Source organism: Erpetoichthys calabaricus, chromosome 7, assembly GCF_900747795.2.
Source record: "Erpetoichthys calabaricus chromosome 7, fErpCal1.3, whole genome shotgun sequence".
NCBI classification, from domain to species: domain Eukaryota; kingdom Metazoa; phylum Chordata; class Cladistia; order Polypteriformes; family Polypteridae; genus Erpetoichthys; species Erpetoichthys calabaricus.
In genome coordinates this window covers 16,750,267-16,777,476 of record NC_041400.2, presented here as the reverse complement: position 1 = coordinate 16,777,476, position 27,210 = coordinate 16,750,267, and the positions used below count along the sequence as shown (strand labels likewise).

Below are 27,210 nucleotides of genomic sequence, written 5' to 3'. Positions count from 1 at the left end.
GGAATAGAGGAGGGAAGAGAGTCGGCTGGTGCAGATATATGAAAAAACAACAGCATATGACATGTTCTTGAGACATCTATACAAATATTTCTGGCTTTATAGAAATGGAAACCAGAATGTGAAATCTTAGAAGTACATTGCTTTGTGATCATCTTCTGCTACAGGTAAACATCAAATGAAAACAAAAAAAATACACAAATGAAACTTGTCTAAAGCACAATCCTGATAGCTCAGTCCCCACCCACTTCATTTACTTTCTTTTGCTGTAGCATATGGGAGTTGAATGGCAATCATGGCATGTCCTGTGCTTCATCATCTTCTTCTTCCTCTTTTTTCGGCTGCTCCCATTTGGGGTTGCCACAGCGGATCAACTTTTTCCATGTTTTCCTGTCCTCTGCATTTGCTCTGTTACACCCATCACCTGCATGTCTTCTCTCACCACATCCATAAACCTTCTCATAGGCCGCCCTCTGTTCCTCTTGCCTGGCAGTTCTATCCTTATCACCCTTCTCTCAATATACCCAGCATCTCTCATCTGCACATGTCCAAAAAAACACAGTCTCACCTTTCTGACTTTGTCTCCCAACCGTCCAACTTGAGCTGACCCTCTAATGTCCTCATTTCTAATCCTGTCCATCCTCGTCACACTCAATACAAATCTTAACATCTTTAACTCTGTCACCTCCAGCTCTGTCTCTTGTTTTTTGGTCAGTGCCACCGTCTCCAACCCATATAACAGTGTACAGTGTTGGTAAATACACTGCTGATGCTCAATGATTTCAGCGTGATGTGCGCTTTACTTGTGCTTCAAAATATACATGGGAGGCACTCTGCAGTGGTAGCATGTAGAGTACTTGTTGTGGTGTCCTGTTTTACTGAAAAGAAACTGTTTGAAAGGTTCTTCCATATATTGACAAATGAAACCACAGAATATGTGAATTAGGTGGTTTCTGGAATCTGCTTTTGACAGTGCTGTCTTAAACATTTCCATTTAGATGGACTGAGAAACCAAAACTAAAAACAGCAACTACTTGCCTGAATGTCCTGCTTGCTTTGAGAAAAGCAAACATTTGGCCACTCATAACTGTGAGACAATTGAGGAAACTGACTAATTCTGATTACTGGTGAATCAATTGATGACACTAGACTCTGAAACACACCCTTAAAATTTGATGTCAACGTCAGATTTTACATATCAAAGTAAAACACCTTTTTATTAGCCTTTTATCTATATTACTAAACTGAATTTGAAATTAAAAGCAATGTGTTTTGATTTGCATGTTAACCTATATGGTATTTAAGTATTGTATTTTGCCTTTTCTTTTATTCACCATTATACATCACAGTCTTGTATTTAAAGTTACTCTTTTTGCAAATGCTTTCATCTTGATCTTCATATGCAGATTTTATTTTTTTCTCCAGCCGCCTGGAGTTTTTTGCTTTTGTTTTTTCTGTCCTCCCTGGCCATCAGACCTTACTCTTATTCTATGTTTGTGTTCCCTAATTCTATTTTGTTATTTATTTTGTCTTTTTTTTTCTTGTAAAGCACTTTGAGTTACATCATTTGTATGAAAATGTGCTATAGAAATAAATGTTGTTGTTGCCATTTTCCAGGTCAGAACTAAGCCTTAAATGGTGTGCCAGTCTGTGGCAGGGTGTAGTCACACAAGCATTTACTCATACCAAAACAATTTAAGGTCTCAATGCATGTGTTGGGGATGTGGCTGGAAAATAGAAGTACCCAGAGAAAAACCCTGGTAGACATGGAAAGTACACCCCACAAAAGCAGCATCTGACCTGGGATTTGATCTGAGGCAACATCACTCTTCACTCTGCTGTCCATAAAGTCATTTACTGATTTTACTTTGTCCATCTATCCTCTGTCTTTTACTGCTTTTAGTTGTTCATCCATTCCAGTTTCTGTATTTAAAAATTATCTCTTTCATCTATTACGTGTATCATTATATCTTATTTGGTTATTTTCTTTGTTTACAAATTACACTCTTCACTCTGTCAGAAATCAGTTTATCTTTCTAGAATAGTATGTACAAGTAAACCTTGGAATGTATGGGATTTAATGCTGATTAATCTTTTCATTACTTTGAAAAGTACTGTTCATCCTATTTTTTTAAGCCTCCATTTTGCTTTTCAGGTCTTGCTGAGAATTTGGAGCTTAATCATCAGACACAATCAGCCCTGATTTGAACACTAGGGTTAAAAATCATTTAAAATGTGTAGACATACTGTATATTGGCATTTTTTCTGCTCTCACTTCTTTACTGGCTTTAAAGCAAGCACAACAGAAAACAGAAAGCCTTGTTGTAGTCCATAAGCACGAGAGCTTCCATTTAATGGTTATTTTTGGAATGTTCACTAAATAAAGCAATTTTTTATGTGTACAGTAATCCCTCACTTATCGCGGGAGATAGGTTCTAAGGCCGACCGCGATAACTGAATTTCCGCGAAGTAGGGACACTATATTTATTTAATTATTTAACGTGTATTTGGACGTTTTTAAACCCTCCCTGTATTGTTTACAACCCACCATTTACTCTATTAAAAACAGGGACAACTGCTAAGCAATATGAAATCGGTAGATAAGTTTACACTTACTGTATAGCGAAGTACACGTAGCAGCTTGTAGGCGGTCATGACGTCCTCGACCTTGTTGCAAAGATTCCTAAAGCAGATTCCATCCAGACTACTGCCTTATCACGTCCACTTGCAACTCGTTTTGCACCCTGGTTAAAGGACACTGCGGCCGTAGATCTTATATGCTTTTCCTCCTTTTTAAATAAAGAGAATCGATGTCCTGCAGCGGTGTAGCTGTTCCCTTCCTTCAACATATCCAAAACTTTTACCTTTTCTGCAATCATTTGCATCTTCTGTTGGTGCTTGGACACGGCCCCTGAAGCATTAGCAAGTTAATGATGAATGAGTGAGATGAGACTTCCTGGTTTATGCAACACTCCGTCGCTGAGCCAATCAGCAGCACACCGGAACTTAACTGCGTGCTCTGATTGGGTAGCTTCTCAGCCATCCGCCAATAGCATCTCTTGTATGAAATCAACTGGGCAAACCAACTGAGGAAGCAAGTAAACAGACCCATTGTCCGCAGAAACCTGCGAAGCAGCGAAAAATCCGTGTTATGTATTTAGATATGCTTACATATAAAATCCGCGAAGTCGTGAATCCGTGAAAAGTGAACCGCGAAGTAGCGAGGGATTACTGTACATTTTTTTTTTTTTTTTAGATTTCCTGTAGTGCACATTAGAGTATTATAAATTCTGGAAGTCTGCAAGCTCTGCTCACTTTCTTTGTAACCCACTCTACTAATGAAAAGTCAATTCTTCATTGTATGTTTCTGTTTTTTCAAGTAGTTGATTCACTGAACCAACAAGCTAATTAAAAGGGCAGGCTCAGTTATAGGACACACTCTGGACCCCCAGAGGTAGTAGAAAAGGAGAGAAATAAAACAAAACTGAGTGTCATTATGAACAATGCTGCCCATTCTCTCTCTGACACACAAACACTGAGGACTTTCAGCCAACAAATTATTCAGCAGAAGTGTGTCAAACGCTGTGGGGTTTCTTTATGCCAACAGAAATATGTCTGCATAATAACACTGACAACCAAGTCTGAAGTTTTTCTTTCTTATTAATTTTCTTACTTTTTAGTCCATCTGGTGTATGTTCAGACTAAAGTATATCTATCGATCATTCTATCTAGTTGCAGTAAAAAGCCAAATTTCCTCCTTTGTACAAATAAAGTTCTGTACATCTGTCTGTTTGCCTATTCTACTTTCCAGATTTATAATTAACTAATAGTGTTTTGCATTTTTTTTTCTTTTATTTGTGCCCGTAGTTTACAGGACACTTTAACAATCTGGAATGGTAATGTTGAACATTTGAGGAGCAGGATATTTGCTTTGAAAAGATACTGGTGTGAATAACTGTAAGTTGTAGTTTAGTTGGTATATCTATAATTTAGAAAATGTTGTTAGCCCATGTTTATGTGAGCCTTGTGCCTGGCTTGGCATTGTGTGTGGGCTTTGGCAAGCTGAGACCTGATTTTAGATTATAATCAATAATAATGCTATGTCCTTTTGGTGATTTTTCTTTTTTTTTCCCTCATGTCAAAATTTTGCAAAAGAAATCTTTTATTGATTTTTATAACGTCCTGGCAATGAACTAAAATGTTTTTATTGAAACATTTAGTTTAATTTAATGGATTCAGATATTTTAAGCAAATAGTCATCCTCACAGGTGGCACAGTAGTAGTGCTGCTGCTTTGCAGTAAGGAGATTATGGGTTCGCTTCCCGGGTCCTCCCTGTGTGGCGAGCACTTTGAGTAGTGAGAAAAGCGCTATATGAATGTAAAGAATTATTTTAGTCTTATGCACACCCCCACCCCATGCTTACAGGTTGTCTGGGTGAGTTCTTCAAATGTACCAAGGTGGAGACAGGATGTGGGCCAGCCTGTGACCTCTTTCCCAAAGGGAATAAATATGTGCTTTAGAAGAATCGAAGGCTCATCAGTGAGTCAGAAAGGCTGTCTCAGTTTCAGTTTACAAAAAATCTGGGGATATTTATTTGCTTTTTAATTGAATTCATGATGCATCACCGTGAGGCTTGTGTAACCGGAGAGCGAGTAGCTGAAGTTTTCAGGCTACAGCTGTCCGTGGAGGGTTTAAACAGGAAATTGTGTGAAGCTCAGCCAGAATTTGCCTCTTTAATTTTATTTAATTTTCTTCTTATTTTTTTGTCAACCTCACATTTCAAGTATGCACCAATTTTAGCTCATGTAACATTGCAGACATTCTTCAGGCAGCTGGTAAATAGCAACATTAGTGCATTTTTTTAAATGGGATAAAAAGTTCAAATCTATTTTAGGTATGGAATATAATTTGTTCATTTGCCATTATCACTTATTTGATGTTGAAACAACTGAAAGCAGAAAAAAATTAACTATACTGTATTTTATGTCTCGTATTTTATTCTATGTAACAAAGGCTTCATGTTTTTTTTTTTTTTTTAACTGTGTTTTTTTTTCTTCTGCTGAATATTTTTAGAATGCGTTTAGTACGGCTTCAAAATGAATTAACGTAGGCTATTTTAATCTGATCTGCCAAAACGAACATTTACTTCTAAAGTGCCTAGGGATGGTTTTAGGTATTGAAATATGCCCTATGAAATAGAGTACTTGTTGAAAGTGAATATGCTGGTAGACACATGAATAAATTTATACCAATATCACCTAGGGATTCTATGATCTATGCTCAGGATTTTTTTTTGTTAACCTGTTTGGTTTTTATTCTGTAGGCTTTTTGCTCAGTGACCATAAAAATACTAAAATGAGTAAAATTACTTTAAAATACGCACTTTTTTAACTAATGAAATATATAGAGAAAATATTTATCTATAACACACATGGCATTAAAGAAAATAAAATGCTTCTCATAATTGCAACCTGTCATATTGTTTAATTTCTTCTGTAATGTTCTTATATGAAACAAACCTCATTTTAAAAACGTTTTCACCATTTGTTTAACAAAAAATATATATTTTTGTTGATTCAATTAATTGATAGTAGTAGTTAAACACTGCTTAAAATGTAAACATATATGCACGCATTGGTTTTAATCATTTGTAGTCATTATTTGAACTACAGCTTTTGTTGTTAAAATATACAATACATTTACTATATATTGTTTTTGTGTTTTTTTTTTTCCCCCCAGTGTATAAGGAAGACGTTTCGAACCTATGAGATGTAATTATAAATATGGATTCCCATTTTAATTATTCAGTACTAGTTTCTTACTAAATCTTACACTGTATGACACACACAAACCTTTAAAAAAGTTACAAATCTATCAAATGTTCATAAGTTGTTTATCATGAAGATACAAGGCTAACATGCATAACACATTTACAATTGAAATAGACATATTTTGCGGTTAAGCTGACAAGCCTATTGTTTATTAAGCAGTAATTTCATATTTTTCTTGATCACTTCTCTGTCGAGAGGTTTACTTATCTCGGCAGTGACATTCATGTCTCTGGTGACTCTTCCTATGAAGTCAGTAGACGGATTGGGAGAACATCGGGGGGTCATGAAGTTACTGGAAAGGGGTGTGTGGCGCTCCTGACATCTCAGCAAAAGGACGAAGGTCCAAGTCTTTAGAGTTCTGGTGCTTCCCGTCTTGCTATATGGTTGCAAAACATGGACGCTACCCAGTGACATGAGACGAAGACTGGACTCCTTCAGTATTGTGTCTTTCCGGAAAATCCTTTGGTACTGTTGGTTTGACTTTGTGTTGCTCATTTAGGCCCGAATGTTGTACGTTATCTGCATTGTGAGGAATTGTCAGTTATGGCACTACGACCATGTGGCACGTTTCCCCGAAGGTGAACCAGCTTGTAGGATCCTCATTGTTAGGGACCCGAATGGCTGGACCAGACCAAGGGGTCGCCCACGTAATAACACCTGGCTGCAGCAGATAGAGGATCATCTCCGGAGGGTGGGACTGGACCGCGTGTCTGCCTAGGGAGTTGTCAACCGGGATCCTGAGCTGTTTCGTCGTGTGGTGGGTGCGGCAACACGCTGTACCAGTGCATGCTCCCCAACTCAACTTGACTTGATCACTTCTCTACCTAATTGAAAATGTAAACTGTTGAACTTAACACAAGCTCTCTCACCATCTAAATTCAGACGAGCAGTGTACGTTTTAATTAAAGAATAAAATAAAGCGGGCTTAAATTATTAAAGAAGCTTTTCTTCTTTTTTTTCTAGCTGTTTGTCTAATTGTCTAATAATCTAAATAATGACTCTGAATCCTTTTTCTCAGTGTAAAGGCTACAATCCTGATCTTCTCTCTGGTAAAATCTTCTTTACTGCTGTCTGTTTACAGGAGGTTCACAGCACAAAAAATGTGCTAGTTTAACTACCATAATGCCTTGTGTAGAGGAGGACTACAGCTAAATTACTGTGAAACTTAGAAAGGTAATGCTGAAACATAATTTTTTGTGATCAGCCAATTTACAGATCAACAGTTGAGTCTTTTGTAGTGACATTCAGCCGATTTAGATCGATGATCAAGCATCACTAATACTTACTTGCTTGAGAAAAATGAGGTTACATTTTCTTCCATAAAGTTTATATAGAGCAGAATTCAACTTTGCAATTTGCTCCTTACTTTCATCAGGAATCCTTTCACTTTTTTCCATTCTATGTCATTATAATAATTCCATGGGTGTTAATCACACCCATCATTGCTTCTATCTTCTCAAACCCAACCCCACAGTCCTGTTCCAGCTTTGCTCATAATATATTTTAACTGTTGGCATACATGTTGAAAAAATTAGGTGATAGAATAGAATGGGCCCCTTTCACAGTCTTTAACAATTCAGTTTATCCATGTGTGCTTTTTTCTCATCTCTAGACTTACATCTTGGTTATCATTTAAGTTCTTCACCAAGCTGAACAAAATAATCGAGCAGTTAATGCCCTTAAAGTTGTTAAAGTGGATACATAAACATTATGTGCTGTACACACAGTAGGGTATTGTACAACTCAAACTTTCAAAATAACTTTCTGAATATAGAAACTGTTATACTGAAATCTATATACCACATGGTGTTAGATGACAGTGCAGGAAGTATATACTGTACATCAGTGTCTCCATTTCACACCCTGTGTTTGCCTCGTGACACTGTGGTTGTGTCACTGTCTATGCCCCCATAAAACTAAATCAGTTTTTTATTTTTTCCCTTTCATTCCCCTACGCTGTATTTTAGAAACAATCAGTCATATTTGCTTATGGAAGTTTCAAGGCTCAAACTCAGTTGAAATGTGTGCCTTGAAGTTTTAGCTTTGACGTACCCTCATGTCTGTTGTCAACTGAGTACTCTATCTCAAAAGAAGGAGATTAAGTCTTGTGTGTATGTGTACATTTTATTTTCCTCTCTATAGTATTCATCTGTGTTACAGTTTATCTTAGCCTGTTGGTAAGTTGGTTGATGAGCATTGTACACACAATAAGGTTTGTAATAATCCTGTGGTACAGCCACAAGGTCTCTAGGGTGCTTACTGTCAAGTGTACAAAGTGCAGGTAGTCGCCGACTTGCGACCACATTTGGTTCTGACAGACCAACGGTTAAGTAGATCTGGACGTAAGACAGACTAGTGTATGTGTTCAAACCTGATTGTTTATATAGTACTTTATAGTAAATCTCTAAATTGCTATAGTTCATTTTATATCCTTTTTTGTCATCATTCTTAGCAAATTATGTAGATTTTCTTTTTGTTTTGTTTGTGTAAATTATTTTATAATTTTGTTTTGTTATCACTGTTGCTCGCATGGGTGCTGAATGTTTAACATCTTCACAAATCCTTTCTTTATCTGTGTTCTGTGATGTCATCATCACGATCATCTCCCGGTGTTCATTGTTTTAACTGTGAGAGGAGGAATTGTACCGGCAGAGTTTGAGCACTCACACTGTATGTTTTCTATTTTAACATTTCAGCCTGTTAACAATAAATGTTAACAGGTGCTTTATAATTCATTGTAGGGTTTTGTAACAAGTATTGTGAAATTCTTACTTGCATGTGCTAATCAACCTGCAACATGTTGCTCTTTTCTGGCACCATGACTGAGTGTAACTATTATTAACAATATTACGGTACAAAACTTACAGTGAATTTTACATCCCTGCAAATGGCAAAACAACATTTCCACTCATCTTCCAAAACTCTTACACTTACATTTTCTCATTACCGCACTGGCAGCACTACCATCCTGAAAAGTTAACACTTACCCATCTCTCTTTATTACTCAAAGCTGAACACTATCTGGAACTGATCTCTAAACTCCACCATAGTTACTTTGAATTCAATCACTAGAGGCATCTATCCACTGGAAGTCCTCTGCTTCCCTCCCAGATCTCCTTGATGTCTCTTTGTATTATGGAGCCCCATCATTTATATGAAGATTGAGTTATCATTATTGTTCCTGGCCATGCCTGTCATTTGTAAGAGGGCACAGAACTGTTCTGTGACAAATAAATTGTTACCACCCTGTAATGTTTTCTTGTTATATTGGTTAATAAATTATTCTTGGTAGAGTAGCAGTGGTTAGACAAAAGCAAAAAAAAAAAACAACCTCTGAATCTGATCTAAACTAGTGCCTTGTGCATCTCTTAATGGTGTGCCTGCCCTACTCAACCTTTCACCTCAGTGCTGTTTAGTAATGTAATGACTCACTTTGTCATTTGATCAGTAAGTACTACTGATCTTAATCAAACATGCCAGTGTTTGCATCACTGCATTCCAACCTTTGTGACCGTGGCTTAAAAAGTATTTAGCAGCATGATACTATATGGCACATAAAGTGCTTACCATAGTGAGATGTTTTTATTAGGTTTATTGGTTTCGATTTGTTTTTTAAATAGAAAACATTAAATCAGGACCAGGATATATTAACATGTATATTTAATTTGTATGATATAACTCGGTGTTTATCAACCTTTTTGGTGTTGTGTCTCACCTTTTCCCATGTCGGTGTTTTCAAAATCCACCTTTTCTCACCTGGCAAATCAAGTGTGTTTGTCAGAGCTGGTGCACCTTGGTGAATCGAGCACAATCTTTGTAGCGTTTCCATCTTGGCAAATCAAGCGTGATTGTTAGAGCAGGGTGGGGAAAGAGCATGATCATCAGAGTGGTGCTCCACCACAACCCATTACCAATATAAACAATAGCAACTTGTGACCCCCCAGCGCTAGCCTGCAACCCAAAAGTGGGTTGTGACCCAGTGGTTGAGAATCACTGTTATTGACTGTTCTGTCTTTGCTTACATATGGGTTAGGTTGTTTGATGAAAATATTACTCAGTATTGAGGCATAATGGATATTTTTGCTTATTTCAATATTTTCTACCTGTTGAGTTAATGGTGCCAGGACAGTAATGTAATTAATTATGTCATCAAATCCAAGGAACTGGTTATAGACGTAAAGCACAAGGCAGACCCCACCTTGATCTACATTAAAAAGGTGGTGCTTTTAAAATGGTGTGCAGCTTTACATTTCTTGGCGTGACTATCACCGATAAACTGGTGGACATACTGCATTTTAACTGTTGTCAAAAAAGCTCACTAGTGCTTCTACATTTCCTCGGGCATCTAAGTACAGCTCTGATTACTCCCATCTGTTCCCAACCACTTGTACAAGGGCACAATAAGCTCCATTCTTACTGACTGCATCACATCTTGGTAGGGCACTTTCTTGGCATAAGTATTGCAGAGGATAATGAACATGGCATCCTATATTACTTGTACCCAGTTGCCTTTTGATTGTGACATATACAACTCTTGTTGCCTTAAAAAAGCAAGTGGAGTAATTAAAGGCCTCATCTCACAAGCACGGCCGCATTCCTCACTCCTACCTTCAGAAAAATGGTACAGGACCATTGGCATTTGCACAAGTATATTCAGGAACTGTTTCTACCCACAGGTTGTAAGGCTGCTGAACAGTCAATTTTAAGATCAAATATTGTGTGTATGTGTATGTATATATTTTTATTGTCAATTTTTCTAAAGTGGCATGCAAGCTAGAAGTTATTGTAATCAGTACACATGACAAGTAAACTTGACTTGAATAATGAATCATGTGCAAGGATTTACTCTTTTCTTGTTTCCTTTATTCTTGAAACATAATTTTCCACCAGTGTCACTGAAGAGTGGCACATCTGCCCAAATAGAGCAGCATAAGGTAACTGAAAAATGTGCTTTAATTACAGTATGTATTCATAAACTATATTGTAATCATGAAAATTCAAGCAAGTTACCCATGAACCGTGTTATCCAGGAAAGCCCGAGGATGCTAACATTTACACTTCTTTGGTGGCTCCCCTCTTACACTTGTATTCTCTTGTCTACATATAAAATGTATATAACTGTTATTTTTATAAAAAACATTTTGTTTAGTGCATGAGTAAGGAGCAAGTCATGAATCTGACAGCAAAACTGGTAAAAAACAGCCTACTATTTATGCAAGGTGATGATACTGCCTCTGTGTGGCAGCCTGACATCTCCAGTGTCTTCTGAAGAGACTTCTCTTTACTTTGGCTTTCTAAAATATTTATTTACTAGAAAGCTTTTGGTAGGGCCAGCATATTAGAAAGTGAAGGAAAACCTGCCTGTGATAAGCATCATCTGCTGTGACTTAAAATACAGTTGTGACAAAGGCGCTATATAGCATCCGACCCGACACAGACTCACTCAGAGGCACGTGTAAAAACACACAAGACTTTTATTTTTCTTCACCTGTGGGGCATGTCTTCCAAGTGAACCCCACAGGCAATACACAGTCCCAAAAGCACTCCAAACACAAAATACAACCCTTTCTTCTCAAACCACCACTCCCCCCAGGCAACCTCGTCCTCTTCCTCCCGATTCTGGCTGTGCGTGGTGGTTGCCGGCCCTTTTTATAGCCCACCCGGAAGTGCTCCAGGTGCTTGATCACCTGCTTCCGATTGCACTTCCGGGCAGGGCTGTAGAGTTGTCCAGGCCGGCTCAGGGACCCATGCAGCACCCACTGGCGGCCACCCCAGATCCCAACAGGGCTGTGGAGAACCCTGTGGGAAACTGAGGCACCACCATCAGCCAGGGAGGCTGCCACCAAGTGTCCTGGGGGAGGTATTGAGCACTCCATGATTGCTCCCCTGGGACATGTGTAGAAGGGCCGTCTGTCACACAGTATATATTATAAATATTATTTTCAAAAGTGAGCAGAGGGATGCTGTTTTGCCTAGTAGTGAGAGCAGAGCTATAAAAAATGACAAAATGTATTTTTTCCTCATCAAAGTATCTGTACATATGTCCATGAAAAATGGAGAGAAAATTGAGAGAAATCTGGGCTTTAAGTCAACAATAAGAAGCCAAAAAGAAAAGCGCTATATAAATGTAAAGAATTATTAAAAAAAAAAAGAAAATTGAGGACTGGCAAAAAGCAGGAGACTATTAAGCTTCTGGACGCTCATGCTTTAGTAGGCTATTTTTACCAGTTTTCCTGTCAGACTCATGACTTGCTCCTTACTCATAAACTAAACAAAACACTTGTACAGTTATTTGATTAAAATATTCTTAACAGTATGAAGCAGATGCCCACATTTTCAAAGAAATTCATAATGTTTAAACAGAATAGTTTTTGCAATATGACTGCTTTGTCCAGCAGCTCACTTCCTTACATCTATTGCTATCATTCTGATCATTGGTTATATGTCATCAGCCAGTCTATTCAAAAGAGGCCAGTTGGAACAGAGTATGAATGAAGAATAAAATTTAGCATTGTGATTAAATCTTTGGTGTGGGAGGTATGTGTTTATATACCTAAGAGGAAACAACCTTGCTTCATCCCTGAACCCAGAATGAATCCCAAAAAGACCAAATTAATAAGCAGAAGCATTGTCTAAGAATAATTTTTTCTTCTAGTTATTAAGGATCAAACAAAAGCACGATGATCAAACAATGCAATACCATTGGCTTCTCTGGGCCTTCCCACACAGGCAATATGTCTGTTGGGTACTTTGCCCACTTGTTCACACTTCTATAATGTGTCCCAGGCACCAATCACATTTTTTTTCTCTTGTCTCGATCTTTTTCTAGCCTCTCTTCATCCTACCAGTCAAACCCTTGCTAGTCGCTATGTGCCTAACTCGAAGGTTCTCTTGTTCCTGAGGCCTTAAATCTTTCTGGGTCTAGTTATGAGTTTTTTTTTTCCTGCAACTACACCTGGTTCTGGAGGAAGCTATTTTAATTTTTGTAGATCTACTGAAGTAAAACATGATTTCAGGGCAAATTGTAGACAAATGCTTATGGATTTGTTTTTTTACCTTTAGTTTTGTGGGTTTTTCTCAATCCATCAAGTTAGTAAACCAGTTTAATCCAGTTTTAGGATTGCAGGTAGTTGCAGATGTGGGATTTTATCTTGATAATTTTTCAGGATCTATTCTAAACCAGGTCCCAGCCATTGTCACTGAGTTGCAAATTAGTGCTTAAGTCTGATTGTTTTTTATATCCTGTATTATATTTGTTGGCTGCATAGATTCGAACTCTGGAAGAAGCCAGTGGTAAAGAAAAAAATGCTCTGTGCCCATAATAAATTATACATATGTATTTCATTCCCATTACACTCTCTCATCAAGCTAAAATGGTTTGCAGATCCATTGATCTAATGAGTATGCAAATGCATTATTTCAGAATACAGCTTTTTTTTGTTAAGTCATTCTGGTAATGCTTTTTATTAGGATTGACTGCATATGAATCTCATTTTTTCTAACACAGGGAGGGGAGTAACTGCCTATGCTGTGTAATGAATGATGTTTATTCTTCCCATTCAAGAACAACAAAAATTGCTGTTTGTAGTTGCATATTTGCTTGGCAGCGTTACTGGTTTCAGAATGCTGACATTGGTAAAGTGTTGTACCAGTCAGCCTCTTTACTGTTCAAGGGTTTCTTAGTAAGGAAAATCTCTGTAATGTAAACCTGTAGGCAAATCCTCGTTATTTTAAGCTGAAAAAATTAAATGCTTTTTGCTGTTGCTCTATTGTGAAGTCATCCTGGGGAAATATTTTCATCTGAGGAATTTGTTTGAGAGAGGATTCACACTTTCGTATTGACCATTGCATTAACTCCCATGTCAAAGCTGTAACAGGGTGACCATCAAACTTAGATTTGATATACAGTTACTGAGTTTGGCATTGTCTTTATGATGAAACTGAATGAAAACAGTTTATAAAATTTTACTAGTTGTTGTAAAAGGAGTTCTAAATGAAAATGAAGGAGATTGGTTGAAGGGGAACCCAACTAAGGGATCTATGGTTAGAACTTTATTTGTCTCTAGGGGAAAATTTGCCTTTTTACAGAAGCTCTTTAAATAAGTACATGAAGATATATACTGTATACACACACACACTATAGACTGAACAAATGGCAAAATTACTTGGCAGCTATAGTCCCAGTGAGGCGTTATGCAGGCATATTGTTGTTGGTATAAAGGAGCCTCCTGTAGTGTTTCATGACACACTTCTGCTGAATAATTTGTTGGCTGAAAGTCCTCCGTGTCAGTGTGTCGAAGAGAGGATGTGCAGCTTTGTTCATTATGCCACTGAGTTTTGTTTTAATTCTCTCCTTCGCTATGACATCCAGGGGGTCCAGAGTGCATTCCACAACTGAGGCTGCCCTGTTAATTAGCTTGTTGATTCAGTGGGCCTATCTTGAACTGATATTAGCAGCCTATCACAGCACAATGTATTAAATCACATTGGCCATCACAGAGTTGTAAAAGATGTGAAGGATGTCACTTCCCAAATTGAAGGAACGCAGTCTCCTAAGAAAAGGTATCCTGCTCTGCCCTTTCTTAAGTATAGTTCCTCTGTGCCAGAAGACCAGTTCAACCTGTGATGTGGAACCCCAAGTAATTGTAAGTGTGGACCACCTCTACATCCACTACGTGAATAGTGACTGGACATAGAGGCCCTGCTTAGTGAAATGGCTGAAATTCCATTTTGTATTTAGAAGTTCAAACACATATCCATATGTGAAAATCCCCATCAGCTGCACTATGCCTTTAAGTTTATCTGCCTGGTGCAGAGTGACATAACAAATTGACACAAAGTATGAATATTCACACACCCTTACTGGAGATTACCAACAGCTACTCCCAGTTTGTTTCTTTAATGACACAGTACAGTATGTGGGTATATATTCGTCTGTGGATTTCAGCTTCTGGGAGATACTACTAGTTTTCCTGTTTGAGTAATTTTATGCTGAATTTATACCACTTGTTTGTTTAGATTTTTTAAAAATGTATTTGTTACTACTTTTTATGTGGACAATTTATTTCCTTATATGTGTTGATATCCATGAACACTTTCTTTCATACATAAATCTACAAAAATCAAATGAATATAAAAGAATACAGTGATCCCTTGCTATATCGCGCTTTGCCTTTCGCGGCTTCACTCTATCGCGGATTTTATATGTAAGCATATTTAAATATATATTGCGGATTTTTTGCTGGTTCGCGGGTTTCTGAGGACAATGGGTCTTTTAATTTCTGGTACATGCTTCCTCAGTTGGTTTGCCCAGTTGATTTCATACAAGGGACGCTATTGGCAGATGGCTGAGAAGCTACCCAACTTACTTTTCTTTCTCTCTCTCTTGCGCTGACTATCTGTGTTCCTGACGTAGGGGATGTGAGCAGGGGGGCTGTTCGCACACCTAGACGATACGGACGCTTGTCTAAAAATGTTGAAAGATTATCTTCACGTTGCTACCTTCTGTGTGCAGCTTTTAAGTATTAGCTTAGCTTCCTCTCTCTCTCTCTCTCCCTGCCCCTGACGGAGGGGGTGTGAGCTGCCGCCTTCAACAGCTTTGTACCTGTGGTGCTTCCCATACTTAAAGCCAAACAGCCCCATTGATTTGTTTGCTTTACTCTCTGTTTCCTTTGAAGAGGAAGATATGTTTGCATTCTTTTAATTGTGAGACTGAACTGTCATCTCTGTCTTGTCATGGAGCACAGTTTAAACTTTTGAAAAAGAGACAAATGTTTGTCTGCAGTGTTTGAATAACGTTCCTGTCTCTCTACAACCTCCTGTGTTTCTGCGCAAATCTGTGACCCAAGCATGACAATATAAAAATAACCATATAAACATATGGTTTCTACTTCGCGGATTTTCTTATTTCGCGGGTGGCTCTGGAACGCAACCCTCGCAATGGAGGAGGGATTACTGTATATGCAATTTTACTTGAGCAGGTTACAACAGAAATTTTGAAAGCAATGCTACACTATCAATGCTTCCAAAGAGTATTATTAAATGCTTTGTCTGATGTCTTTATCTAAGGTGACTTGCAGCATCTGTACTCATTACAATTGTTAAATATGGAATGTATATACAGTATGTATGTGTGTATGTATGTATGTATGTGTGTGTGTGTGTGTGTGTGTGTGTGTACCGAATGTAGTGAGAAGTCAAGCAAAATGACACCTTTTATTGGCTAACTAAAAAGATTACAAGTATCTTGCCTGAAGAAGGGGCTTGAGTTGCCTCGAAAGCTTGCATATTGTAATCTTTTTAGTTAGCCAATAAAAGGTGCCATTTTGTTTGACTTCTCAGTGTAATATATATATGCACACACCGATCAGCCATAACAATATGACCACCCACCTAATATTGAGTAAGTCCACCTTTTGGTGCCAAAACAGCCCTAACACATGGACTCCGCTAGACCTGTGAAGGTATCCCGTGGTATCTGGCACCATGCTGTAAGTACAGGTCCTTGAAGTCCTGTAAGTTGTGAGGTAGGCCTCTAGCACATCCCACAGATGCTCGATTGGATTGAGATCTGGAGAATTTAGAGGCCATGTCAACATCTCAAACTCACCATTGTGTTCCTCAAACCATTCATGAACCATTTTTGCGGTGTGGCAGGGTACATTATCCTGATGAGAGGCCACTGCCATCAGGGAATACCACGAAGGGGTTACTTTGTCGGCAACAATGTCTAGGTAGGTGGTACGTTCCAAAGCAACATCCACATGAATGGCAGGACCCAAGGTTTCCCAGCAGAACATTGCCTAAAGCATCACACTGCCTCTGCCGGCTTTCCTTCTTCCCATAGTGCTTCCTGGTTCCATGTCTTCTCCAGGTAAGCGACGTACATGCACTGTGGTCCACTTCTGATGCTATCTGCCCATTGTAAGCGCTTTTGGCATCGGACACGGGTCAGCATGGGTACCCTAACTGGCTTGCGGCTGTGCAGCCACATACACAACAAACTGCGATGCAGTATGTGTTTTGACACCTTTCTGTTGGAACAAGCATTAACATTTTCAGTAATTTGAGCTACAGTAGCACTTCTGTTGGATCGGACAACACGGGCCAGCCTTTGCTCCTCATTTGCATCAGTGAGCTTTGGCTGCCCATGATCCTGTCTCTAGTTCACCAATTCTCCTTCCTTAGAACACTTTTCATAGGTCTACTGCAGACCGGGAACATCCCACAAGAGCTGCAGTTTTGGAAATGCTCTGAGCCAATTGTCTAGCCAGTTTGGGCCTTGTCAAAGTCACTCAAATCCTTATGCTTTTTTTATGCCTCCAAAGCATCAAGCCGGAGGACTAGGAGCTGGACATGAGCTTCTTTCCTGCTTCCAAGCAGCCTTCAAGGATGAAATATTCACTTGCTGCCTATTATATCCCACTCACTGCCAGGTGCCATTGTAAAGACATAATCAGTGACATTCACTTCACTAGACAGTGGGCATAATGTTATGGCTGATATGTGTGTGTAACAAATATATGAATAGATAGATAGATAGATAGATAGATACTTTATTAATCCCAATGGGAAATTCACAAATGTGTGTGTGTATAATTTTATATATATATATTTTTTTTTTTTCTTTCACCTGCAGCCCAGGCAGGTTAAATGATTTGTTTACGGTGACACCATGAGTCAAAAGCAAGAAATGAACCTTGGGGTTAAAGTCCTTGGCTGCAACACCACACCATCTGTCTGATTAATTATAATATATTTACATTTATGAAAGCCTATAAAATCTGTCCTCATTATGAAGTGTTTAATTTTATGGAAAGTTTAAAGACTATCAGATGCTGCAAGAATGTGCACCTAAACGAAACACTTTTGGGCATGCTCAAGAGAAATACATGAAATTGGTTAGTGATCAGCTCAGGAGTAATTGTCATAGGCACCAAAGAACAGAAGGCTACTGATGAAAGAGAGGAAGTACAAAATCTGTCAAGTGTTAGCTTATGTTTCTGCATCGCTGGTTTTAATTCCACTCGGATGGACAATGCTAATTTAATATGATGTCAGTAAAATACAGCTAGTGAAGAGAAAGTGCAGTTCCTGTGAGTGCTCAGATTGTTAAATGAGTCAGTGAAATTTATTAGTATTGTTGGTAAATTGAACGTGCTTCCATGCAGTAAGTTTAGTAAATTGCTAAAGCTGAAACAAATCCATTAAATAAAGAAATCCTTTGTGACATACGGCGATGAACTTGATGGATATCCAGATGCTTCACATGTGGGTAGTTTCATCTCTTTACTCCTAGTGTGTGATGCACTATGAGTGCTTGATACCCCCAAATAGGAAAACATAGGGGATTCTTGAGAAAACAAATTCCTTGTATAAATAAAAATGCCTGCTTTATGTGTAGTGTTTTTAAAACTTCACTTAGATGTTACTCATGAATTTGGCAAATTCAGTACTTTTCTATAATTCTGAAATAAAAGTAGCGAGAGTTATAAAGCTATTTTGATATTCTCGTGTCCATCTTCATCCAGTTAGTTATGTAGCCGTTATGTAACAGAGTGTTTCACAAAAGCATTAAGGACGAGGTTGGAAAGCCAGCCTACGGCAGAACATGCAGGTACAAGCACACTCACCTACTCATATTGCGTCAATTTAAAGTCAAATATCGGGCTAACCTCCTTTGAGAAATTGCGGAATTTGTGGACTTCACTCTTTTGTATTAATAGGTTATAAATTGTCCTTTTTCAAGTATTTAAAGATATTACAGCAATGTTTATTAATGTTCCACTTGAATTACTTTTAGGAATGTACAGTATCACAGTAGGTAATGTGGATTGCCATCATATTTTGTTTTGATTCCCTTTTGAGGTACCCTTTATCTGCACAATGCACAGTATTTTTAAGAGAATTTCCTTCACAATGGCATACAGTTAAGGTGGGTGTGCCACCTCGTGCCCCTCATCAGGATCAAGAGGGTAAAAAATAGTTGATATTCTGTTGTTTTAATAAATATAGATTTATTACTTGTATCTGTATATTGCTAATATTTGAAGGGTTAATGCTTACATACTTGTGAACTTCTGCCATAGGTTTGAATACTTTTCTTTTTTTAGGAGCTTGAGATTCCTATGAATTGTTGCAACTAACAGATAGTTTAGGTTTTACAAGAATACATTTGTAGGCTGCTAATGGAGTGCATTAAGCACTTAATAGAAGATTTTAGAATTTTCCTCTCTGGAATATGTTAGGAATGTCACTCGCTTTAATGAACCTTCACTTCAAGTACTTTTTATATGCTCACAGGAAGATGATTTCAATCTCTTCCCTTTGTTTACTCTTGTCTTTTGCTACTGTCACTCCTTTTTATAGAACATGTGGAACAGCATGGCTATCCAGGGAGGATGGCATTGCGTCAGCAAATATTTCTGTCAGCAAGTAATAAAGGCCAGCTTTTCTTTCTGAGGCAGCAGGATTTAAACGCACATTGTTGCAGATCTGCTCCAGACTTAAATGGGAGTGCAATACAGTGAAATTAGAAAGGTGCAATTAGCCTGTTTTTCTTGTCATATTAACTTTGTAATCTCCAAATTTGAAATTTTTGAGTTTAATAACAAATGTACACTATATGCAAGGTAAATATTTTAATAGATTCCACCACATATTCTTTCTGGATCTGCCAGCTCTGAGTTTATAGCAATAGTTTACAACTGCAACATTTCTGTCAGAGCTAAACTTTTACAGTTTTACATTCACTGGAAACTCATTTCTAAACAGCTGAAAATTCTTCCAGTCATGTTTTACAGTTTACTTTGTAATTACTTGTTTTTTCTTTTTGATCATTTTTAAAAATAAAGTTTCTGAACCTATGGTACCATCATGATACCACACATGCATAAAACAGATTGGCAACAATCTTACAGTAGACATGTGTGAAAGTTATGGATATGGTTGCTATAGCTCTGTGAGGTCATGCTGGCCTCGCAAAGCATCATGGGGCAGTAAAAAAATGTTTGCCTAAGCAGGTGGTAAGGTGAATTTAATAATATTTGGCAAACAAGGTCATTGGTGAAAACAGCATATTTGCTGCATAAAATGCTTTGGCGAATTTTGTTAATCAATATTAGTAGCCAGTCCTGCACAGGATCCAAGTTCATTGTTGGGAAAATTCATGTTCACGTCATTCTACCTCGGTCTCCAATTCACACAATGTCATGACTTTAGACACTAGAAGCACTTCCATAAACAAGCATAAAACATGCATCTTTTACACAGAGAGAACACTCAACCATGAATCAATCTATTGTCCATGCACTATGAGTTTGAAGGGCTACCTTTTGCATGGCTGACTTCCTAATTGTTAAACTTTATTTTGAGAAGATTATTTTCACGCTTTTGCAACATTTATTTTCTAGGTTTTGCTAATCACATTATATATATTTTTAAATATAACTCTCAGACCAGATCTGGCTAGGTTGTAGTAGTTCTGTACAGTTTCTGGTCACTTCTTATTCTTTCAAAGTGAACAGTATAGTTGCCTGCATTAGTGAGGAAATTAATCATTTTCTTTCTGTTGAAGCTTGTGATCTTGATTTGTTCTCATTCTATCTTGCTGTTTTGATAAAAAATATTAAACAGGAAAGTGTGGTATGTGCGCAAATACAGATCTAACAAAAATTAAAAAATATTGTTCAACAGGGCCAATTCTCATTTAAAAGGAAATTTAATCTAAAGTTAGAGACCAAACAAAACTTTATATCTTGATCACTTAAGAGGTTTTTAATAACGACATTTAAACCTTTAGTCTCATTTCCATTTGGGTGAAATACATTTGTTTTCAAGTAAAATTAAGATTTTTTTCCTGCTGAAAGCCTAAAATATTGCAGGGACTTGCTGAGAATAAGTTTATATTACTTGCTATCATTTACGTTTGTACAGGCAGTCTCATAACTTGCTTAGTACTTAATTCTTTGTCACTCTTTGCTGTCGTAAATGCCATATAGCTCACATAGTTATCTCTCTAGTTGCACAGGTTATGTTTTATTCTTAAAAGTAGCAACTGTGGCAGCTCACTGATAAGTGACTCAGCCCAGAGCTGCTTCAGGACAAATGATCACTGAAAGAATCGTGATCAAAAAATTTTGGATCTGACTCAATGCGTTTTAAACCCAGATTTATGCTGAGTCGATTTTCCACATGGTATATTCTGCATATCACACCATTGCATCTAAATCACAGGTGTTATCTTTATCTGCAGTTGATCTAGATGATTTTCTTTTGAAATTTGTCCTTCTATGGACATACCTTTCTATTTGACTGTGGTTTTAGGAATTGGTGATTTTATGTGTTTAGATAATATATACAGATATTATAGACTATGATTAATAAAAGATAACTAGCCAGAAGCGTCATACTGCAATTGTACTAAGTTTAAAGGCTGCATTGTGATTTCCTGACATGCATGATTTAGTTAGCACTATAAGCACAAGCAGATCATTATGAAATCGTGCAGTATTTTATTTGTCTTCTACGCTGTAAATTGTTTTAAGGGTTTTTTGTCAGAAAAACATGCATGCTACAAAATGAAACATATATTGATGTATTGCAATGTTGCCCTAAATTTAACTACTATTGAAGTAATAAAATATTCAATTAAAGAAACATTTTATTTCTTCGATTTTCTTCATGAATTTTATGTAGGTGCCAACCAGTCTTGTATGTGAGTGGTCTTCTTATTGGCATATACCAGTGTACTATCATATTTTCTGTAAACTATTGAAGTCATGTATTTTCACAAGCACTTCCCTTGTAAACTTGTTGCTTTCAGGTATTTGATTTGAGTTGTGATATTTTCTGTCAAAGGTATGGAATGAAAAAAACTTAGTGTGGGGTTATGAATGGGCTTTGTTTTCACAGAAAGTCAAAATATGGCTTTTTTTTTTTATTTGGTATACTTTATTAATCAGCAAATTGTACCTGGATGAATGAGGCCAGATCAATAGCTACTTTTTCCTTTGTATAAATACTGTCAGAAAAACTTCCAGCTCTGCCTTGAGTCTGTGCTAGATAAAACAGTCACAAAATATGTCTTTAGACATCACATGGTTGGCCACATGCAGAGTGACATGCATGACATTATAGATGAGTAACACTACAAGTATGGGGTAATTCACATAAGCCTTTTGAATGTGATAAGTTGTGTTAGACTATTACTGCTGAAGTAAGAACTACTACAAATAAATTGAGTCACTAACAATCTAAAAAGTCACATCTCAGTGTGTTTAAGTGTATAGCCTCATTCAGTCAACATTTTGTGTGTTCCTCCTGGCTGCCAAAAATAATGCCATAAAACATTTTACATTTTTTTGTCATTAACCACTGACTTGTTTTATGCTTGGACCAAGTGAATAAATATTTGAGCTGTTTATGAATTAACTATGTAAGATACCATTGAATTTCATAGACTGGTGAGTGTTGCATTTGTGAAATTCACTTCATTGAGTAAGTTTTAATAGTAATCAGTAAAGGTGAAATGGTGATTTTTATCTTTATGAAGAGAATGCTCTTGGCTGTTAATTTTCTTTTTTGTAGTATATTTCCTTTTAATGCCCAAGTGTTTGTATTTAATTCTGTATGAATTAAGTGTTAACACAAGCTGTGTGTCTTAGAGGGACAGAATTAGAGAGGCTAACAAAAGTATGTGAAGACTGAGTATAAACATGTCCGTCTGCTACTCTGTTTACATTAAATATTCCAGCAGAATAATTATGCTGCCCTCATAACAGTTTGTGCATCTAACACAGAGACAAGTGTTCAAGGCTTTTAGTACAGGATTGTAGATACAGTAATCTTAAATGTGGTAGTTTCATCCAAGACTAAATGTGATTTCTTTCTCAATGACATAAATTCACTTTTTGTTTTTGAGAATGTAACAAAGGCTGTGCGAGTTGTTTGTTTATTCATTTTTAATTCTTCTATTAGGTCAATTCTAAATGGTCAATTAATGCAGTTTTTTTGGCTTCGGCCACAAGTATCGTAATAATTTTCATTATGGTTTTTTATTTTGGCATTAATCATTTCAACATTTTAGACTTGCTGCCTGCTGCATTTTTAATTTTAAAAGGACCTGCCTGCTTTTTACTTCAAAATGTTGAATGTGGGCCAGCCATTTCAACTTCCTAACCTCCATTTTTTGTCATAAAATATATTAAACAGGAGAAATTATCTCATCACACACTGCCAGCATGTAATCTCCTTAGTAATGTGTTATTATGTCTCCTCTTGCAATTACAGAAGTGAATCTATGAAAGGCGCTGACCCTCTGTTTTTGCTGTAAAATGTTGACAGACATTTGAAATCATGCCATTCAAAATTGTTAGAAAAAGACCCAATGTTTAGTTTGTCATTGTCCTGCTTGTGACGTGTGGTGTACCAGCTGATTAATTTCAAAGAACTAGTATTATTATTACTTATAAATATGATGCTTTTCTATCCCCAGGCTGTAATCAGAAACACTAGTATGCAAATGTGTTAATGTGCACAGACTTTTATTGTGTAACTTCTTTGTTAGATGTACTGTAGATTTTGGCTTTTTTGGGTAACATTTATTTAGCAAACACAAATAAAAAAATTGTAACTACTGAATTTAATTTTAGGACAAAGCCGTTTTTTCTCTTTGCGAGAAGTGAGCTTCAGGTCTCACTGTAGAGATGCAAGGACGGTGACACACCAACCATCCAAAAGTTATTTCTTTACCTACCCTTATATGCAAGCTTAATAAAACAAAAATAATATTGTTTATTAATACTACAAGGATTATAGTTGATATTTATGTTTGTGTATCTGTATGAATAGGAACATTTATTTGTATAGAACATGTTCATTCAAACAATATTGTTGTATAAAATGGAAAACAAATGAGATTAGGCAATAATATTAAAGAATAAGTAACAAAGAAAAAGGTAATGTCAGATGGCCAGGAGTACAGAAAAACAAAAAATAGAAAAAAATACTCCAGTTTGGGTGGAGGAAAAAGAAAATCTGAAGGGCAAGGCCAAAAAAGACCCCCCAACCCCCACTGGTCAGTCTACCTAACATAAATGTTCCTAAATCAGTCCTCTTGGTTTTCAGGCTTCACATGATACTATTTGATGATGTTGGTCTAATAGACAGCTGAGACACCCGCCTTCAATCCATCAACACAGGGGGCTGCATGATGCCTGAATCAGCTGGTGATGGCACACAACACTGCCACAGAAAAGATCGTAAATGACAGCAGAGAATCATAGAGATTAGTACAGATTGCAGATCCCTGAAGAACAGGTTAATTCTATGCCCATGTAGTCTACATAAGAAAGCCATATTAAAATAATAGGATTTTAGCAGGTTTTTTTTTTTTTATATGTATTGCATAGCACTAACCTGGTGAATTTCTGTGTGAAATGTATTCCAGATTTTGAATGCATAACAGTAAAAGGTCATCTCACCACTTCTTTTAAATTTGGATATTTAGCACACACACACACGCACACACACACACACACACACACACACACACACACACACACACACACACACACACACACGTATAAAGCCTGAGACAGTGTGCCTTTTCTCAAATACAATGTGGATTATTTCAGACAATGTCTCAGTTTCCTTAACCCAGGAATACATCCCTGACCTGAAAGAACTAACTAAATATCTCACAGTACAGTTTTTTTACTTGCTACCTACTAGTACATTTCCTCTTCTTTTGTTTGATTAATTGCCCTATAAACAGAGCAGTATCCAGACAGCTAAGTGTACTCTTTAATATTACAGTACAGTATTTATCCTCACAGGTGGCGCAGTGGTAGTGCTGCTGCTTTGCAGTAAGGAGACTGTGGAAGGTTGTGGGTTCGCTTCCCGGTTCCTCCCTGTGTGGATAGCGCTTTGAGTACTGAGAAAAGCGCTATATAAATGTAATGAATTATTATTATTATTATTATTTATGTAACTAGAACTATCCGTATTTGAGCATATCATGTTAAAAATAAAAATAGAGGCTGCAAATGGGATTGTGCAATACTTTATAGTAAAATAAATGAAGTATTGAATAAATTACACCCATCTGATGGACACTTGTTCAAAGCTGCTATAGTTAGCTACTGACAAAGCACACTAAGAAGTTTTTGAAGGTTTTTTAGCAGACAATGAAAAACATTTCCGTCCTGCTAATCATTTCACTTAACAATTTGGTCCACCTAAAAGCTAACAAACAAGGCTCTTAGTCTTCACGGAGTTAATGGCTATTTATCTGTTTATTCAATTTATTAATTTACTGGTGCATGGTACTGGAGATCAATGTTCCCTCTAAGGAGTAGCATATAGTGAGCAAAAAACATTGTTTATGAGCGACATTTTGTTTAAGCCAAAAATTTATGAGCACCAACTCCGACGGTCGGAGTGAGCGATTGTGTGATAAGTGCGAGCGACGCCGTCGGAATGAGCGATCGTGCGGGAAGTATGAGCGACGCTCTGAATTCGTGTGAGCGATCGCTCACGCGCTCAGCTTAGAGGGAACATTGCTGGAGATGTGTATTACTTATTGCATTAATTGATTTTTTTTCTTTTTTTTAAGATGAAAAAGTTGTATTAAAGGGAAAATTAATGCTTAATCCGATGTAGCAACATAAAGATTATTTGTTATTAGAAAAATAGCTGTATACACTGTTTTGCTTTGAGTTCTGCTTTATTGTCTGTATTAGTATTGTATACCTATACATGGGAAGGATTGTGTGTGTGTCTGTGAGCGTGTGTGCGCGCAAAAGTGAAATGCCACAGGGCAAGGCCATTTAGTCATGGCAGCCATCTTTAAGAGGTCGCACAATATTCATAGAAATTATCTGCATATTGTTTCTAGTAAGAGAAAAACTACAGCACAAGAAACTTATTTTCTTGAAAAATGCCTTTTTGATATGTATTGTTTTTCGTTTATAGTTTTGCCCTGAATGTGAGATGTTTAGTCCTTTTGATTTGGTTACTAGCTAAAAAGATTACAATATGCAAGCTTTCGAGGCAACTCAGGCCCCATCTTCAGGCAAGATGATTACATCTTCCCTGAAGAAGGGGCCTGAGTTACCTCGAAAGCTTGCATATTGTAATCTTTTTAGTTAGCCAGTAAAAGGTGTCATTTTGCTTGGCTTTTCTCTACATTCATAATGGCTAACACGGTACAATACAACACCCTAGTACTACAGATTTGGTTACTAGAAATATCCATTTAGTTATCAATATTAGCCAGGCCCTGACTTACTGTATGTAAGCCTCACTTACTCTGAACTACAATTGATAATCCTATTTTTATGAAAAGAGGCTCACCTTTCTAGTTTACTAAATAATTCAGCTTGGCTATAGAGACTGGTGTTAAGCATTGATGTCAGCCTACAGGTTTTTAATTAAACTGCTAGTTCATTCTGCCATGCTGAATAGAAGAGGGTATTACCAACTTAGTACTATCATGAACTGACAATGAAGCACAATGAAAAAAAAAAACATAACTGGAGAGCACTTAATTAGAGGGTTGAATTTTCTTAATTATTTAAAAACAATTAATCTGTCATCTGCACTTTACACTTTGAACATGGAATGGGAAAAGTAAATGCCATTGAAAGGGGGAAGATGAGAAATGGCTTTAAAATGCAGTTCTCATTTTTCTACTAAATTTAAAAAATGTCAAATGTGGCAAGTTAAAATCATTGACTAAAATGTAATTGGGGCCAAAATATTATTAGGATAAAGGTAGTACTTGGTATTTATTCTGTAAATTTACTTAATATCATCTAACTGCCTATTCCAATTTAAACACCATCTTTTCCATGTCAGCATTTGCTTTGCCAAGACTATTAATAGGGTGCAGGTTTGAATTTATGAATAGCGAGCTTCAGCTTACTCTGAGCTGCTTCTTCCATGGCCAGCTTTATGTCATATTTGAGGGGGTAAGCAACAACTTTCTATTTGTGCCCCTCATGTAATAAGAAATGCTCCTTATGATGAAGCACTGCACTAACATGCATTACCTGAACCCTTGCATATGTTTTATGATTATTTTATAATTTTTCTCTCCCAACCCTGACCAAAGTGCTAGAACAGAAAATGGACACATGGCTGGAATATTCATCAGAAAATCTGGCATAAGAAGCACACTTCAGTCTCTCATGGGTTTTTCCCTTGCAGATGAAACCTAAGTGTGCATTCTAAGCTGGTCATGGTACAGAAGAGCATTAATAGGATAAGAGGGTAGTATTTAACAGTAATCCTCTTATTTCCTGAATGCAGTTTTTCTATTTGTATTTTGTCTCTTGTGTTTTATTTTTTAAGTAATGCAGAATAATTAATTCTTCTCTC

The 27,210-nt window shown here is 37.1% G+C and overlaps 1 protein-coding gene across 4 annotated transcripts in view; it reads left to right on the top strand.

Moving 5' to 3' along the window:
• rai14 (retinoic acid induced 14) overlaps nt 1-27,210 on the top strand; it is a 182,086-nt gene that overhangs the window by 35,972 nt on the left and 118,904 nt on the right. The window lies entirely within an intron of this gene.